The sequence below is a fragment of the Aotus nancymaae genome, unplaced genomic scaffold, assembly GCF_030222135.1.
Source record: "Aotus nancymaae isolate 86718 unplaced genomic scaffold, 86718_ANA_hifiasm-v0.15.2.pri h1tg000008l, whole genome shotgun sequence".
In the NCBI taxonomy this organism is placed as follows: domain Eukaryota; kingdom Metazoa; phylum Chordata; class Mammalia; order Primates; family Aotidae; genus Aotus; species Aotus nancymaae.
Window position 1 is genome coordinate 56751961 of NW_026988419.1, and position 20684 is coordinate 56772644.

A 20684-nucleotide genomic window follows, 5' to 3' on the forward strand; every position below is an offset into this window, starting at 1 on the left:
TTCTCATCTTTAAAATGGGGTTGATATTAGTATCTACCCTATAGAGTTATAATGAGGCTATCAGATCATGGAGGCAGAACATTTAGCACAAAGACAGGCACAAGATAGATACTCCAAGAGAATGACTAATATTCTATTTCAGACTTACTATTGTGGGAATATTAGAAAATGTCTAATCATTTGTGTAGTTAGGGAGATACAAAACAAAAATATGCTCAGATGGAACTGACACAAGGAGGCTCACTCTGAATTTAATACCCCACAAAAAAAGAAAGAAAGAAAAAGAAAGAAAGAAAGAAAGAGAAAGAAAGAAAGAAAGAAAGAAAGAGAGAGAGAAAGAGAGAGAGAGAAAAATACAACCACCTCAAACCTAAAATAAGTTAAAAAAATTTATACTTTGAATAAGGGGATAAATTTATCTCTTCATATAGTGCAAAAGAAATTAGCATTCCATATAAATAAGCTCTTTGTGATGACTTTTTTTTAAAAAAAAAAGAAATAAAGGGAATGTCCAGCCCCAATTCACTGAGAGCTGCCAAGGTCATCGCAGCATTTGAGGAGGAAAGCAGGTTGTGTGAGCAGAGGGGAGCAGGTCAGGGCTATGGATTTAGGCCCAAGGCATTGTTCACAGAAGGCACAACTGCAAAGAGGCCCTTCTCCCCTTGCTTCAGGCTGTTAAGTGAGCAGAAATGCAAGAACTGTAGCTTTTCACTAGCTTGTTTATTTACCCATCAAGAACCATAAGGACCTTTACTGCATAAAATGCCAAGTGTGGTAGTAATTGACATCAAACGATCCATGTCTACCAACAAATAAAAGACTAAAGTAATAAACACAGAGAGATGAGTGTTTAATGACCTTCAACAAATTTTTATTGTAAGATCCATAACAGTTAACTATATACACTGACATCTCTGGCCTGGAGCAGTCTCTGTTTTCAAAGACAGAGGAAGAAGCCCAAATCCTGCCTTGCTACAGTGGCTCTTGAAAACTGGCTTAAATGTATCAGCCTGGCACAGGCTTGCCAAAATTACCAGTCCCCTGAAACTTCCCTAATCATAAAGGTGGAATTTCTCCATGTTGAGTATCTCCCAACCCCCTGCCCCAATACACACACACACACACACACACACACACACACACACACACACACACTTTTAACTCTTTTCATAGCTGGATAAAACACTCAAATCAGCAGATACTTTTAGTCTATTTCTTCCCAAAACCAACACACACAAATGAGGCATAATACATGCCATCAGTCAAGATGCTCTTGAATCTCCATAATCCCCAACAACTGGCCATAACTTTGTCCTACAAACATCTGGCTATACCTTAAAGTGAATGGTCATTCTGTCAGTGTTCACAGAACCTTAGAGTGTTTTCTTGTGTAGAGATTTTCATTTGTAAACAGAATATAAAAAAAGACAGAAGAAAGCAATAATTGCCCCCCTGTTAAACATCACGGATTATAAAATCACCACAGCACAAAGCTAGAAAGGCGGCACAAATATGTTAATTTCCTTTTAGGCCCACTGTCTAGTTTTCCTTAAACACCATAAGGCTTCATTTGGGTCCACAGTCTACGTGCCCGGGCTTAAATTCAAGCCTGGATTTGTAATTCTTCACTGAAAACAGGGGACCAGTTTTTAAAACTCATGAGGCTCAGACTTATGAAGATCCTCAAATAAAAAGGCTGCTTCTCTCTCTTCCTTTGGCTTGTCCAGCAGCAGGTGGTTAGCTCTGAGACAGACCTAATATAACAAACAGTCAGTCTTCCAGTAGTGTGGGCTTTGAGGGAAGAGGTTACTTGTTATTTTGTGGGAGGTAGGGGATATGACACTAAGGTACAAAGTAAATGCTTAATAAATATTCACTAAATTCAAGACTATGATAGGTTTCTTTGGAGATTAAACAGAAAAATGGTGATAGTTTTTATATTCATCATTTACAAAATATAAGGTTAATATGTTAGCAAAATAATAAAGTAAAAGTATTTCACATGCCTATAATCCCAGCACTTTGGGAGGCTAAGGTGGGAGGATTCCTTAAAGTCAGGAGTTCATGGCCAGCTTGGGCAAAATAGTGAGAATCTGTCTCTACAAAAAGAAAAAAAATAATTAATTTAAAAATTAGCTACAGATGGTGATGGGCACCTGTAGTCCTGGCTACTTAAGTGGCTAAAGCAGGAAAATTGCTTGGGCCCAGGAGTCTGAGCTTGCAGTGAGCTATGATTGCACCACTGCACTCCAACCTGGTGACAGGGAAAGACCTTATCTCTAAAAACAGAAAGAAAAAGAGGGATTTCAGAAGTTATGAATTCAATTGACAATGGCAGAGGAGTATCAGTTTAGAAGAAAAGATAAGCATCTGTGTACTCCAAGATCACCAGAGTCAGTTTTCAAATAATGTAGGCTTTGGGCTTAAGCATGATCCAATTTCCTGTGGCTCACAAACTTCTGTAATTTAAGGAGGATCTTTCCAAAAGCTGGGTAAAACTTAGGGAGAAGCTCAGTGTCATGGAAATCCATTCTTACATCTGCCCAGAACAAAATGCTTCTCTAGGAAATGCTCCTTTTACTGTGTATTTTAAAAAGCAGTGGCCATATTCTGAGAGCTCTTATCTTCCACTTAAAGTAGGTCTAGGATCAGCCACTGAAGCAATATTGACCAATTGTCCAGAAAAATCCCTCTGGCTGTTATAACTGATCTAGCACTTGACCCAAACAGGTCAATCAGAGTGCTTTTTGAGATATTTTTACTTTTAGATAAGAAAGTAGGTTTTAGAGTCTCTATGTCTCTCTGGCAGTGAAATCAAAGATGGGAGTCTAGTAGTTACTGACTACAGTGTCCCAACCATATAAAGAAAATGGTCTGTAGTAGAAAGGAAGATATTAACAAGCAAAAAGAGGTAGAGCATAACAGGTGTTGGTGGCATTAGTCCCAGATTCCAGTTATCCTCCTCCTTACAAGCTGATATTCCCACCACAAACATATAATAGATATAAACAAATTCAAGAGATAGGTAACAGCAAAATATAGTAAAATAATTGGGAAGAGATAGATTGTTTTATGTATTTATTGCCTTTGTTCTTAATGCAATTTATTTAATTGAAATATATATATATATATATACATATATGTATATATATTAGATGGAGTCTCGCTCTGTCACCCAGGCTGGAGTGCATGCCATGATCTCTGCTCACTGCAACCTCTGCCTCCCAGATTCAAGTGATTCTTTTGCTTCAGCCTCCCAAGTAGCTGGGACTACAGGCATGCGCCACCACACCTGGCTAATTTTTGTATTTTTAGCAGAGACAGGGTTTCACCATATTGGCCATGCTGGTTTCAAACTCCTGACCTGGTGAACCATCCACCTTGGCCTCCCAAATAGCTGGGATTACAGGCATGAGCCACTATGCCTGGCTGAAAGTTTATATAATTTTTAATGACTGTTTTAACAACTAGCTTGAAAAATTTGCCATTCATTCTGGTATGATACAAACATATGAACATATAAGCTCTGGTATGGATGGTACAAGCATATTCATGGAGCACTGGTGACCTTATGTGCATATATATATTATATTATAGATTTGTTAATAAATTTGTATATTTATTTTTTTTATATTTTATATATTTATATATACTCAAGTTTTAAATTTTTATGTACTTTATCAAAGTTTTGTGGTTTTGGCATTTGGTATTGTATTAGAAAGGTCTCCACCTATTAGAGTATTGTCAAAATATTCATATTTTCTTCCAGCATTTCAATAGTATTATTTTTTTCACAACAAAATTGTTAATTTATCTGAAATTTATTTCCATTTAAAGTGTGAGGTAAGGCTCTAAACTTTTCCCCAAAACATTAGCCTGTTATCATAATGTCTTTTATTTAAATAAACCATCCTTCTACTTTACCTTTATGATATATTAAATTCTAATGAATACTTAGATCTAGTCTGTGGACATCTATTCTGGCTCACTGATTGATCTCTACTATTATGACCAGTATCACAGTGTTCTAATTAGTGACTCTTTAAAATACATTTTTATCTCTTTTAGAGCACCTTACCCATTACTCTTTATTGTTTCTGAGCTATTTTTGTATAATACTATTCCAAATGAATTATAACTTTTGTCAGATTTCAGAATTAGAACTCTGGTTGCATTTGCATTACATTTTTGCCTCCTCACAATATTGAATTCTGCCATCCAAGAACATGGTATTTTATATCTATACCTATATGCCTGTAATTATGTATTTATTCAAATCTTCTTTTATTTCTTACAGTTAAATTATATATATATATATTAATTTGGGTATTGTACTTTTCTTGTTTATTTTTACAAATATTCTGTTTTGTCGTAATTACTAATGAAATTTCTTATCCTGTTCAATCAGAAACTTTCAGTCAAAAGTACAAAAGGGTAAATTAAAAAGACTATTGCTTTGTTCATATACTTATAACCAACCACTTTTCTGGCTCTCTTAATGATTCTATTAGTTTTTTATTTGATTCCTATCTGCAAATAAAATGTTTTTACTTTATTTCCAATACTTAACACCTCTTACTTCCTTTTCTTGTCTGATTGCATTGTTGAAGACTGCCAAAGAACACTGAATAACGGTAAAAGTAGACATCCTTGCCTTGTTTCTTCTTTTCACACAAATTTCTCTAGCTGTTGCCTTCAGATACTTTTTTATTATTTTAAAGTCTATCATTATAATCTCATTTAACTAAAAGATTTTATTGGTTGAATGTTAACTTTTATCAAATGCTTTCCTGCCTTATGAGATTTATGTGGTTTTCCCTTTATTTTACTAATAAATATTCTAATGTGGACTTGTCCTGTATTCCTGAAGCACACCCTACCCTTAAATTAGCATGATGACTTTCACAGAATAGGCGCAAAATATACGGATTAATTTGCTAATCGATTGATTGGGAAATGAAAATGAAAGTCGCTGGTCCTCACTGTTGTAAGGAGGTGAAATTGCTATGGTTATTTTCTCCTCCTTAGAACAATAAGAAAAACAAGGACCCAAGTTAATTAGCTCCAAGAATGATGAATGCCAAGGAAGAAATTTCCCTGGATATTAAGTTTCAATTCCTGAGAGAAAGTAGTTACTGGCTTCTAGGTAGATTTTTACATCCCTTGACTTGATAAATGTTGAAGTAAGTATAAAACAACAGCACTCAGAAAGTTGGCCTAATTCAACTACTGTTTACAATGGGTGGAATGTTGGATAGGTTAACATCTGAAAAACAGATGTTCCCTGTTGTGGGAACCCTTAGGAGGTATTATTACTCTGTCTAAGAAAGTTTAAGTGGGCTAACAACTTTAGTAGTGACAATTTCCTGTGGCAGAGACTGCGTCTGCCAGATCCATGCTAAAAGTGTGCCAATACGCTTGCTTTTGCACTCCATCCACCGTGAATGATTCTCCTTGCTGTTTCTATGCTCCAGCCATGAAATCCGAGCCCAGAATGGGGACCACCTCTTGCTCTCTCAGCTCCCCTCCTTCTGGGTAGAACTAGGTCTGACTCACCACAAATACCCTAATATTCAAAATCTGTAAAGAAAAATGGCCTTACCTTGAAATACAATGTCTGGATTTTCACATTTCTCTCAGCCAAGAAACACTTCCTGACAAGTGGCTTCTATTCCTCAAACCCTCTTTCTCTTAAAATTAGTGCTTTAAATTGTTTTCAAAATGCTTGAAAAAGGTTCTTGCCCTTCTAGGTAGCCTTCCTCATTAGGAATGAAGCTAACTGAGAAACTGGCTACACAAAATCAAATTCTCCCAGCTTGATTCAGCACCTACTAAGAATCAAGTACCAAAGCAGATGCTAGAGGGGACTGGGGAGGAAAAGATTAGGAAACCCTTAGGATAAAGATGAGTTGGACCTGGTTCCTGCCTTAAGAAGCTTGTGAGTTACCTGAGGAGCAAACACTGGAAACAAAAGTATTCCCTAAGGGCACTTTCCATGGATCGTGACTTCCAAAGAAGAGTATCACATATGGGGGAGTGTTATCTGCAAACACACAATACAAAGCATTTCACGCTACTTGATGTTTATATGGATCATTTTCCAAGAAAATAAAAGTGATTTATATATGTTCCCGCAACATCTACTCAATTCCCTCACCTGCCAAGGCCTCTGCTTCCCTTCACACACACATAGGCCTTTTATTGACTTCAAAGGGAACTTGGTGCATAAAGGGAGAGGCGCACAGAGGCTGAAATGGACACACACTGCCATTAATCTCAGAACACTTCTCTGCACTGGGGAGGCAGGAAGTGCTGTATAGCCCTTTAAAAACAAAGGAATTAGACGTAAAGGTTAATCATCTTTCCCAGAGCCAAAATGGTTCTCAGGAGTTGAGCGTGGTGGTGAGGTGCTTCAGCTCTGAAGTCAGACTGCTCAAATTTGAATCCTGGTCCCAACACTCATCACCAGCACAACCTCAAGCAACTTTCTTAACCTCTCTTTGGTTTCTTCATTGGTAAGATGGAGATTTTAAAAATGTCCACAATGTAAGGTTGTTTTGAGGGCTAAGCAATTTAAAACATGTAAGATATTAGAGTACTAATTACCATATATTAATTATTCAATATGTATTTATAAATATTATTCTGGCAACAATAGTGCAAATAGCTCCTAGTCTTCTGCATAAGTATTAGATTTAGATTACAGCCAGTCGAGCAAGTGAAACCTTCCAGATAGAATTCACCCCAAGCCATCCCACTGAATTAGAAATAACAAAACCGGCTTCAAACTAGCTCAGCAAACCTCAGACTTAAATAAGGGCCTCTCCTTCCCTCCCCTACCATTTTTGTTTTCATTATCCTGAGTCTCCAAAACTGAAATTTGCTTCAGCTGAAATTACACACTTCCACTGCCATGTTTCTCCTCTTTTTTTATGTCAGGATCACAAAGATGACATAGGACCTGAGAAAGTTCATTTTGCCCCAGGAAGATTACCAGGCTATTTCCAAAGAGACGTTGCACATAAGTCTTGAGGACGGAAAGAAGAGCTCATTCTTATCGCCAAGCTGTAAAAACTGTTTACACCTAAATCAAATTATCAGGTGATCCTTCAATTCCAGTTAGTTTCATAAGAGATAGATTATTATATGGTCATGATTACAAACTATCCTCTAAAACATCCATACATAAAACAAAACTGGATATTAAAAACCTCAATCTGTAAAAACCTGCATCCTACCCGAAACAGAAGTAGCCATCATATGGGAATCTATACTATAAATGTACTGCAATGTAATTGAAGAGTAATTAAAAATCCCTAAAGTAGACCTCCGCCACCACTCAGCAAAGCCTCAGATTAGCCTCTACTAACTGTAGGTTAATACTCATCATCCCTCAGTAAACTTCTCAATTCCACCTCTATTTGAATCGTTCACCTTACCCCTTTGCATGGTTACAGATGAGCATTACTGGCCCCAGCCTGACTGACACAGGTCATAAACTGATGTTGAACACACCATGTCCGTGTTCAAGAACCATTAGCATCAGACGAATTTTGACTTCAGGTGACTTGTCCAAAGTCACAAAGAAAGTTTTAGCAAGCAACTCATGTGTCTGTTCCCTTGGAAACATGTTAAACATCATCCATTATCACTACTAATGGAGAAAATGACTTAGGACACATACCAACTGATAATGCACTGGGAGTCAATGGCATTAAAGGAAGTACACAGAAATGATATTGTTTATATTTTTAATTTGTTTAGTTGTAGACGAGCCCTGTGAATAACTGCTCTGACCCCAATAACCACCCTTGTCTGGGAGCTGCTTCCCTCACTCACCAGGGTAACCCGTTGGCAGCTATGTTTGCACTATATCATCTCTAAAGAAAAGGCAGAGATGGCCTAAGTTGGGCCAATCATATTCTCTCTCCTGAGAATCCGGTCTCTTCTTGATGGGTTTGCAAATAGTATAAAGGGGACTGGAAAACCCAGTTGGGGAACTGCATGTTGTCATCAGGATAACAATGCCTTGCTCAGAAAATCACTAGTCTTCTTGCAGGGAACAATGGTCTGCGACTGGAGATCCAGTGGCAACACAGGAAGGTGGCCCTGCCATCAGCTGTCTGTGTGAGGAGCTGAAAACTGAGGCAGGGCTGCCATTCAGGAGGAGGATGCAGTATCCACATGGGAGGGTGACTCCACCTTGTCAGGAGGGTCAGGAAGGTTGCTCCTTGATCTTCCTGGCTCACCCCCTGGGGCCACTTTCTGCACTTTCAGGTATCATCTACAGACATTTATTCAGCAATTTTCAAGTACACCATACCTTGTTATTAACTTTATACTCTCTGTGTTGTACAATAGGTCTCTTGGATGCATTCCTTCTAACTGAAATTTTGTATTCTTTGACAAACATCTTCTTCATCCCACCCCAGACTTTGGTAACCACTATTCCACTCTTTGCTTCTATGAGTTCGACTTTTTTTGATTTCATATATAACTGAGAACATGCAGTATTTGTGTCCCTGTACCTGGGTTGTCTGTGCCTGGCTTATTTCACTTAACATAATGTCCTCCACGTTTATACATGTTGCAAATGACAGGAGTCCCTCCTTTTTTTAAGGCTAAAGCATACTCCATTGTGTATATAAACCACATTTTCTTTACCCATTCATCTGTCAATGAACACTGAAGTTGATTCTGTATCTAGACTACTGTGAATAGTGCTGCTATGCACATGGGAGTACAGAATCTCTTTGAAATACTTATTTCATTTCCTTTGGATATATATTCAGAAGTGGGATTGCAAGGTCATATGACAGTTCTATTTTTAACTATTTGTGGAATCTCCACACTGCCTTTCATAATGGCTAATTTACATTTCCACCAACAGTGCACGAGTGTTCCATTTTATCCACATCCTCACTAATACTTTATCTTTTATCTTTTTGATAATAACCATTCCAACACACGTGAAGTGATATCTCATTGTGGTTTTAATCTGCATTTCTCTGATGATTAATGAGGTTGGATTTTTTTTCATATACCTGTTGGCCAGACATTTACTTATTCATAGAAAGTCGTGAAATCATCCTCTTTTTTCTATTTATTTTATTATTATTACATTTTAAATTCTGAGATACATGTGCAGAATGTGCAGGTTTGTTACATAAGTATACATGTGCCATGGTGGTTTGCTGCATCCATCAACCCATCATCTACATTATGTATTTCTCCTAATGCTATCTCTACCCTAGCCCCCCACCCCCTGACTGGCCCTGGAGTGTGATGTTTCCCTTCCTGTGTCCATGTGTTCTCACTGTTCAACTCCTGCATATGAGTGAGAACATGTGGCATTTGGTTTTCTGTTCTTGTGTTATAGTTCGCTGAGAATGATGGTTTCCAGCTTCATCCATGTCCCTGCAAAGGACATAAACTCATCCTTTTTTATGGCTGTATAGTATTCCATGGTGAATATGTGCCACATTTTCTTTATCCAGTCTATCATTGATGGGCATTTGGGTTGGTTCCGAGTCTTTGCTATGGTGAACGGTGTTGCAATAAACATATGTGTGCATATGTCTTTATAGTAGAATGGAAATCATCCTCTTTAAGGCATTAATTGTAAATAATTTTAAATGTTACTACTTTAATGGGTATTTACATTTCTATAAACATTGCTAGTAGTAGTAGTAGTAATAGCAGTAGTAGCAGTAGTAGTATAGTGATAACTGCTAAGAATTCAGAGACCTCTAAGCTGCTGCACACCCCAGCCATCCCCTATAAGCTCCATTACTGTGCTTAAGTACCCTCCTACATAGACACCCACCCTACTCCAAGCACAGTCTCCAAAAGTCCTGATGAAATCTCTCTCAAGCAATCTCTTGGATTGTCCCCTTTATTGACTTTATTCAGATGTCTCAGAATCCAACACACAAGGAACTGACAGAATGGGATATAGGATTAGGAGTCATTGCCTGAAATAGAACCTATGGGAATAGATGTGAAATCCCAGAGAAAGAGCACAGAGTGGGAATAGGGCCAAAGACTGATTTCAGGGTAAGGGGAGAGCTAACAGAAAACAGGGAGAGGAGGAGTCAGACAGCAAGAGGAAAGACCAACAGAAATCTCAGTGAAGCAGAGGTGGGGAGAAAGCTTTTAAGAAAAAGGGATGGGCTATAGTGCCAGAGCCTGAAGAAAGATGAAGGCTGAGAATGGCAATGGGCAATGGGCAATGGGGCCAGCAACTGGGAGACATCAGAACACTGGCCTCATTCATCTCCAGACATGTGCAGATGACAGGATGAGCTTCAGCTGGCAGGGTGGTGCAATATGCCAGGGAGGAGGCAGGAACCAACAACAACAAGAGGCCAAAGACTAAACTAGTCTCATGGAGCCACAGATATTGAAGTTGTCAAACTTAGAAAAAGTCCATCAGTGTTGTATGGAAAATAGTTAAAAGACAACTCATCAATGTCCCTCCTGCCTTACCACCACCATTATGCCACAATTAAGGGACTGCACACTGTCTTAGAGGGATGAATGCTACTGTGCCTGTTGACAATAATGATATCAATACCAACATATTGACCAGCATAAACCCAGCTATGTGGACTCTTTAAACTGATTTTATTCATCTGTCCTCTACTTCTAAAACAGAGAGAAAAATTGCCAAAACAAATTTTCAGAACTTTCCTCAACAAAGAAAGATAAGATTTATACTGATTCAACTCCACTGCCTATCTCTTCCAGCCACACAGAAGAATAAGAACTGATATTTGAGATAATAACCCTAAAATAAAAATCTACAATCACTGAAGAAATATTTATGCTTGAATATTTCACTGAACAAAAATTGTATACTTTCAGAAGCTCTATCCCACTTGACAACAATGCTAGGAGGCAGATATATCTCATTAGAGTTAATCAAATTCAAATGAAGTAATCTTTGGATATAGGCAGTCTAACAACAAATCTACTTTGGCAGTGTTAGGCTTGGTACTCCTAAGAGTTTCAGAACTCAAAAATTAAGTCATTTATGAAGAAACTAGCCTCATGTGCTCAAAGAAAAAAACACTTTTAAAATCTTTTATTCCTTTATATAAATATTTTTAAATTACTGAGATATGAAATGGGAAAAAAGAAGCAATGGGTTTGGGGTAAAACAGCATTCCCCTAGGCTCAAAAACAACACATTTAATAGAATTTTTAGTCTATAACTTGGGTGCAGGGGTCTTACTGAAATATCTGAACCCCTTGACCATCTATCAGGTACAAATCTAACATTAAGGCTTTATCTGCAAGTGGTCGGGGAAGATATCACTCATTTTCACATGAAGCCAATGAAACACAGATATCTGTGTTTCACAAACATCTGCCTGTAAAGGCAGATGCCAAAATTATAACTCATTTCTCTTGCTTTCCTTTCTTTTTTATTTTACTATATTATTTTTCTATCTACTAGAGTATTAGACTTATTAATAAAATTAAGATGCATTATTCTAATATAATATGTTAATGAAAATTTGCATATACCATGTATGAAACCCAAATGTTTTCATATATGATTAGGAGTTACAATATCCAGCAAAGATGAAGAGTACTTCATATTCTCCCTCTCTCTCTCTCTCTCTCTCTCACACACACACACACACACACACACACACGCACACGCACACACACCAACCAGCTGTTCTGTCTCGGATATCTTTGTGAAAGTCTGCTGATTGTTGACTGACAGTTGACAGACCCCTCTGGGTACCCAGCAATGGCTGACTCCTTCTCCACCAGCCAAACCATGTTGTCCGAGGAAAGATGGTCAGCTATGAAAAAAAAAAGAATTGCTCCAGGAAAGAGCAAACATGCAAAGGGCAGCTGTTTCCCTTCTCTCTCAGGACATCCAAGTGCCATTACCAAATTTCCTGTATCCAGAGCTATGGAAAAGTTCATTGCCCCTGGCAGGGCATGGGGAGTGGGGAATACCTTTTCCTTTCAAACCTTCTTTCTTCATGCATTATAACTAGAGGATCACCACTCACTATGTTGTCTTATAAATTATTCTTATAAGATTTATTCTCATTTCTATGCTTCAAGTCAAACATTCTTTTAAGGCCAGAGTAATTTACAGGATTTGTGTCACTAAACTATCTTATAAATAGTTGCTCTCTAGTTCAAGGTGAGTAACAGTCTGTGGCAGGCTAGTATCAAAGAATACTGATTGCAATTCAATTTTATTACCTTTGAGGATTCACCCTGAGGAATAGGGCAGACTGGTCAAAAATCTATAGGCTGATCATCATGAGTTTGTACTGGAAAATTCTTTCCTAGTAAATACCTCCTATAAGGATTTTTTTTAACCTCCTCTCTTCATTGATGCCCACGTATATTTTTTTTTCCTGGAGATGCCAAGATGACAGTGTTGCTAATCATACCTGCAGTTATAGCAAAGGCAGGCAATGAACGTTCTTTCTAGCCCTCTTGCACATAAAGCCTGATCTCTCTAGATTGTTACTGCAATCTTGTTTAGATCCTGACATGCCCAGTAAACTCACTCTATCTCTGACACTGTTGCAAATAGAAATAAACACAACATTAATGTCATTATAGCTTCTCACTCTTGATCATTTCATCTGTCATTTAAAGCTCAGATGAGATGCTGGCAAGATTTTCAGGAAACTAGATATTCTGTCTGGGTAGATTTAACTCTCACTGTGCTAGAAATACTCCCATTAGCCTATGATCTTTGCTTTGGCATGGAGTCTAATGACACATTGATACAATTTTCTGCCTGTTAACCTACCAAAGGACACAAAATCCTCTTCGTTTCCCTAGAAGTACATGGAATATTTAAAAATTTATCACGGGGCACAGCCATACCAGGAAAACGATGGTAAGGTAGTGAGATAACATGAAGAATTCTAGACCATGAAACTCAATTCTGGTGTTCTGAGGATTTTAGTCTGAGGAAACACGACAAAGGTAAGCTAAGCTTGCATTTGTTTGATTTCTTTAATGTCATTAAAACCTAGAGATTATAGAGCCAAAGTCAAAATTTAACTTTTTGCTGAAGTTTCCTTTCTCTCATAATCCCACTTTTCAAGTCTGAAGCTCTTCAGACTTTAGTGTTTCTGCAGAACCAAACTCGGTATTCAGGAAACAAGATTTTGCTAAATGTGTGTACGTGCTGTCTTAGCAGCCATATGCTAAGGAAAAATTAAAGGCGAGGAAGAGGAAATGAAGTGCAAATGGAACTGTAATGTCTATGTTATTGGTGATGTGTGTGAGAGAGGAACCAAGTCATTACCGTGGGGTGCAAAGGATTTGTGTTAATGTAACAACTAGGTAAACTTTATTAAAACTACCTTGCAGCTTCCAAAAGAAGGCTACTGCATTAAGGTAGCTAGCTACCTTAATGTTCATTCTGTTATATTGCTGGTTGCTATGGCAATATCCTCCTAGGTATTTGTAAGGTCACAAAAGGAAGAGCTAACCCTCTTACTCCTGGAATAACTAATGTGGTTCTGTTATTTGCTTGATGTAAATGGTCTCAAGTGACAGCAAACTGTACATATAGTCAATTACAACTGCTCAAAGGAAATGATTTGTTGTAACAGCCGCTGTTCAACCTCTGTGACATCAATGTTTCTATGGAAACAGTTGCCTATTGCACTGCTTTGAATTGAGTATTGATCAAACTAGGGCCAACACTATTTCAGAGACTTGCTACTTTACTGTGTGGCAATTTACGATAGGAACTCATAACATCACTGTATATTTCAAGCCCCAAGGAACCAATTTAGCAGACAGTTACAGTAGAATATTAACAGAGGTCAATAATGGAAGTCTGATTATAGTCCTAGGACAATTATTCAATGCTTTTGTTGTCTGCCCTTTCAACATTCCAGCAGCTATTATGGTTTTCAAATAATAATATTCATGCCTGAAGAAAGTGTTATATTCATTCATCTTCTATTTTAAACTTTATTTTTCATCGTTATATTATCTATCAATAAAATTATTCAGCTATATTAACCAAGCTATGACCCCTCAGAAGTAAATAACTATTGATCAAGGAGTAAAGATCTACTGGTGCACAACACTGTTTCCATTAATGATAAGATGGTTTTCTCCAAACAACTGAAGATACAAAAGTAAAGAATAACATAGGCCTAAATTCTATGGAAAATAAAAGCTCAATCCCTCTTCTCTGTTGAAGATTGAATCCTCTAACATTAGTTGAAATAGTAGAGAAGATAAAAACAATCCCAAGCAAAATCTATCTGTAAGCCCTTATGTGATATTTCCATTGTTCATAAATGTTTTATTCAGTCTTCTTTGGAAACAGTCCTCATTATGGTCTCATCCAACCCTCTCATTTTACAGATTAGAACACAAGAATCCCGAAAAGTAATGTGGCCTGTATGATGTCTCTCAGGAAATAAATGTTATTCTTACAAGTATATGAGTGAAAAATGTTATGCTAGGAAAAATTCATGATTTACACATTTGCCATTCATCTGAATGAAAACACACATGCCAATTATCTCTGCTTTAAGATTGATTTGTCAAGGACCTCGGTTAACCAATACTATAAAATTGTTTTTTTCTACCCTTCATCATTCCAAAACAGAATTTGAGGCACAGAGTCAATCAGTTCATTGTAGTGACATTGGCCACTGTGCAGCCATTTTTCTGACAGTGAAAATTAATTTTTGCAGCTGAAGTTATAAAACTTCAGAAAGCACTTGAATATCATGGCTATATGCCAAAGAAGGGGAGCTATCTATGAATGAAATCTGTTTCAATATATGGATAAGAGCACTAACTTTTTTATTATCATAATTGAAAAATTATGGCTTAGAGAATGATTCTTGTCAGGTAATAACAGATTCATCCACCTGCTCAAAAGAAGCTTTTCCATGTATAAGGGAAAGGATATTCTCCTGGCTTAGCTATTAATTTTTAAAATCCTATCTGGATAGCTTAAAAATAAAAATCAGTTAAAAAAAAAGTCAGCCCAGGTAAAGTCCAAAGTCACACTAAAATAAGTCTGGGTATCGTTATACTTTTTGAAAAATCAACTAAGATTTTAAGTTAGTCTTCCTAATGACAAACATTATCTATATTAGGAGGAATGTTTCTTGTTCATACAAAAAATACTGAGTACCTACTGAATGCAAGGTACTGTTCTGAACACTAGGACACAAGTGAACAAGGATAGGCCCTGTTCCCAGCAGAAATTATGTGCTAGCAGGAGGTAAGAGTCACTTGCCAAATGGCATAGGGAGTTCAGAAAAAGGGAGGTCTCTGATTCCACATTTGATGTTTTCCCTTTGTCTCTTTTACCATATATGTACCACCAGTTTGCTTATGTATGTATGTATACCTGCTTTGCTATAAAATAACTTAAAGAACTTTACAAAAAAATAAAAGGTAACAAATTATGGCAGATGGACACTGAAAACAGGAAAAGTAGACTAAAGCCAAGAATTAAGTTAGTAAACAAAAGCTATTCCCAGAAGATCCTATGTACATTCTATAAGTAGGTACACATCAATTTGATTGTGAGCTTCCTAGCAGCCAGTGTAAAAAAAAAAAAAAAAGAAGGAAATATAATCAAGCACATAATTCAGTTGACTGGGAGATTAAAACAAAGGAAAACAAAACACAGGAGTGCAGAAGAAGTACAATGTCTCCTGCCATTGACATCAGATAAAATTCTCTCCAAGTCCTTAAAAGCCAAATTCTAATGGTGTGGCAAAATATCATCCTCCTCAACACTGCCTGTAATTATACCATTTGTTCTCTACAGGGCTAGAACCATAAGGCTTTTTGAATTAAGCTCCTCACTACACACCAAAGTACAATTTAACAAACACAATTTCGCAGGAGAACCAAACAATGCCTTTCCTGAAATATTACTTCATGCTAACATCTAGGTATCAAGTAGCCTTAGAAAACAAATAAAATTATTGGTAAGCCACCCATATATACCTAACTTGGAATAATGTACCTTCCTGGTGTACCTTGAAGATCAATCAGGTGGAAAGATTTACACCTATATAAATAGATGAGTTGGCTTACTCTCAAATCTGTATCTGTATCATATAACTATGTCTATATATATACATGTGGGTAAATATAAATACATATACATATGTGTGTATAATTTTTAGCTCTATAAGTGAGAAAATGTGGAAAAGCTTTTACCAAATATTAACACTGATTTTAGTCTATGGATCTTGAACATTTTTGGGGTGGGCCACTCCCAATTTACCCAAATCTGGTCATCTTTATTAAAAAAAAAAAAAAAAAAAAAAGGAGGAGGAGGAGAGGACAAAAAAGACTATACTGAGGTAATCCTGGGTCTAGCTAATCCAAAGGTGGTATTACTTAAAAGCATATTAAATATAAAGGGGCTAGGATATATCCCTGTTCTACTTCCATTTAACCACCAAAAGATCCTTAATTGAAGTTACGTTGTTTAATCCCTATCTAGAGTCAAAGCAAGAAAAAGGCTCGACAAAATCCCACCATGAATCTCCATTATTTCAATAGCTGACAGTGTAGAGGGGTGAAGGTCGTATCAGAGGTCACACAGGAACAGCCATTAAAGCCTACTTGTTCCTCAAGCTCTTTGTGATTTTACAGGAAGGAAACAGAGCAGCATTTTACTTATAAATGTGTAAGTCCACGATCTGTTGGAATCCAAGGTCAAGGCAGTGTAAGAAGCTACAAAGCTCAAGGTAGTTAAATAGGGAACAAGGAGTTTCTCAGGCGCCACCAGGAACTAGACTTTGCTAACCTCATTACCCAATCCATACACACCTCAAGTAATTATATCTCAGAAATTGCTCTTGTCATTGGACCAAACAGCCAAGGTTAGCTCTATCCTCATCCCTCCCCAACCAACAGATTTATTACTCACATCTTTAAGTGAATAAAATGATTGTGATAATATTTAAATTTAGTAAGATTTGGGGTAACCTCTTCTTCCAATATTGGTTTCACAATCACCTAACTTTGTTAGGTTTGCTTTTTCTTTCTACATTTTTTTTTTAATTTTCATGGGTATATACTAGGTATATATATTTATGGGTTATATGAGAATATTTTTATATAGGCATGCACTGTAGTTATCACATCAGAGTAAACAGGGTATCCGTCAGCTCATGCATTTATCCTTGGTGTTCAAAACAATCCAATTATACTTTGTTATTTTCAAATGAACAATTAAAATTTTTTTTATTATAGTCACCCTGTTGTACTAGCAAATACTAGGTCTTATTCATTCTAATTTATTTTTGTACCCATTTACCATCTCCCCTTCTCTACAATTACCCTTCCCACCCTCTGGTACCATTCTTCTACCCGCCATCTCCACGAGTTCAAGTGTTTTAATTTTTAGCTCCCACAGATAAGTGAGAACATGTGATGTTTGTCTTTCTGTGCCTGGCTTATTGCAAATGACAGTATCTCATTCTTTTTTAATGTCTGAAGAGTATTCCATTGTGTATATGTACTACATTTTCTTTATCCATTTGTCTGTTGATGGACACTTAAGTTACTTCCAAATCTTGACTATTGTGAATAGTGCTGCAATAAACATGGGAGTGCAGATAACACTTTGATATACTGATTTCCTTGTTTTATGCCAGTATCATGCCAGGTTTGCTTTTTCTATGCAGTACTTCTGACCAATAATAGGCTCTGGCAAGGCAAGGCCCCATTTGCAAGGACATAGCATGGATGTCAGTGGTTTTTAAATGCTTCTCAAATCTATTCATGGAAGTAGATTTAGTTCTAAAAGGTCCACAGAAAACAATCAGTCATAGAACCTGTAAGCTTTTTGATCCATTTTATACTTTTCAGCTCCCATCCCAGTATAAGGACAGAAAGACCCAGGGTTAAATTAACTGTTTATCACCTATGGAGATATAATGTCTACCCTATTTTTCTGCTTTCTTATGGTGCTAACCAAGACCAAGATTCCTCTAAGAACAATAGATACAATCCAACTTTTCAGAAAAAAAAAAAAAAAAATAGAACCACATAGTGTTTTCTTTTAATCAATTAGGTAATAAATAAATTTGAGCTGGGCCTGGGCTTCATTCTATACTGTTCATATCAGTCAAATCAAGGACTATTTGATGCATTCTCTTTTCAGAAGAGAGGTAATCCTTTTTTTAAGATGAGCTGTCACCACTCACCTTAAACTATTTCTGGGTATCTAACTCATCCTTATCAGTGGAAAGTAGTATGCTTCACGTCACTCATTTTGCATCTTCTGGAATTATTTGTTGTTTGCAAGCCTGAAATCAACTGGTCTACAGAGAAAAGAAAGATGGGTTAAGAGCCTTGAAATTACATATGTAAGGGGAAAACCCATTTAAGGGCTTAATGGGGCCCAATATGGTCATTGGTTCAGGTATTTTCCGGGTACTTTCTTTTGCCTTCATACATTTCTTCTTTCTCCCACAGAAGCAAACATTGGTTATTATTTTTTTCAAGTGTGAATTAGGACACCTTATAACTCCACATGTTCCAATGTGTAAAGAAGAGTTGTGCCCTCTATAGAACGCTCCAGATGCAAAATCAAGAAAAGGATGTGCTTAAAAAGGGGGCTGGGGTAGCAGAAACAGGGAACTGCTAAGAGAGCTGCTGCTCTTAGAATAATCAGGCCAAGTGCGGTGGCTCACATCTGTGATCCTAGCAGTTTGGGAGGCCGAGATGGGTGGATTGCTTGAGACCAGGAGTTAAAAACCAGCCTGGCCAACATGGACAAACCCCAGCTCTACTAAAAATACAAAAAATTGGATGGTGGATTGCTTGAGGCTAGGAGTTCCAAACCAGCCTGGCCAACATGGTGAAACCCTGTCTCTACTAAAAAATACAAAAAAATTAGCCAGGCACAGTGGTGGGCACCTGTAATCCCAGCCACTCTGGAGGCTGAGGCAGGAGAATCACTTGAACCCGGAGGCAAAGGTTGCAGCGAACCGAGATCGCACCACTGCACTCCAGCCTGGGCAACAAGAGTGAAACTCCATCTCAAAAAAAAAAAAAAAAGCAGCAGAAGAAGAAGAATCAGACAGTGGTTCTCATCTTTAGGCACATATGTTGGAATCCTCCAGGGAGCTTTTTATAATCCTGATGCCCTGGTCCCATCCAAGACTTACTAGATCAAATTTTCTAGATGTGGGACCCCAGGCATCAATGGCTTTTTAAAGCTACTCATCTCAAGTGATTCCAATGTACAGCCAAAATTGAGAACTGTGAAAAAATATGCCCAACTGGAAGCTGGTTTTTACTTCCTTTTTAAAAAGTAGATTTAGGGGTAAAAGTGCAGTCATGTTACATGGAAATGCTGCATGGTGGTGATGTCTGGGCTTTAGTGTATATCACCTGAACATTGAACACTGCACACAATAGGTAGTATTTCATCCCTCATCCCCTCCCACCCTCCCACCCATTGGAGTCTCCAATGTCTATTATTCTACTCCACATGTCCATGTGTACCCATTGTTTAGCTCTCACTTATATGTGAGAACATGCAGATTTTGACTCTCTGTTTCTGAGTTATTTCAGTTAGGATAATGGTCTCTAGCTTCATCCATGTTGCTATAAAAGGCGTGATTTCATTTGTTTTATAGCTGAATAGTATTCCATTTATATATACCACCTTTTTTAAGCCAATTATCTGTTGATAGGCACTTAAGTTGATTCCATGACTTTGCTACTGTGAATAGTACTATGATAAACACATAAATACAAATGTCTTTTTGATAAAATAATTTCTTTTCCTTTGCATAGAAACCCAGATTGCTGGATTGAAGGGTGGGTCTATTTTTAGTTCTTTGAGAAATCTTTAAACTGTTTTCCATAGAGGTTGTACTAATTTGCATTCCTACAAACAGTGTCTAAGCATTCCCTTTTCTCTTCATCTTCACCAACGTCTGTTGTTTTTTCACTTTTTAATAATAGCCATTTTGACTAGTTTGAGGTGGCATCTCATTGTGGTTTTGATTTGCATTTCTCTGAGGATTAGTGATGTGAAGCATCACTTTGTCTTCTTTCGAAAAATATCTGTTCATGTACTTTGCCCACTTGTTAATGGGGTTACTTGCTTTTTTCTTGTTGAGCTGTTTGAGTTCCTTGTAGATTCTGGATGTTAGCCCTTTGTTGGATGTACTGTTCATAAATTTTGCTTCCATTCTGTAGGTTGTCTGTTTTCTATGTTGATTATTTCTTTTGCTGTGTAGAAACCTTTTAGTTTAGTTAAGTCCTATTTGTCTTTTTGTTGTTGATGTTGTCGTTGCATTTCCTTTTGCGGACTTAGTCACAAATTCTTTGCCTTTGCCAATGAGTTTTTCCTAGGTTTTCTTCTAGGATTTTTATAGTTTATTGTCTCACGTTTAAGTCTTTAATCCATCTTGAGTTAATTTTTGTAGAGGGGTATGGGTCTGGTTTTGTTCTTTTGCATATAGCTCTCCAATTATCCAAGCACCATTTATTGAACAGAGCATCCTTTCTCTAGCATATATTTTTGTTGCCTTTGTTACAGACTGGTGGCTTTATTTTTGGGTTCTCTATTCTGTTCCATTGATCTATGTGTCTATTTTGATACCAGTACCACGCTGTTTGGGTTACTATACCCTTGTAGTATAATTTGAAGTCAGGTAATGTAATAC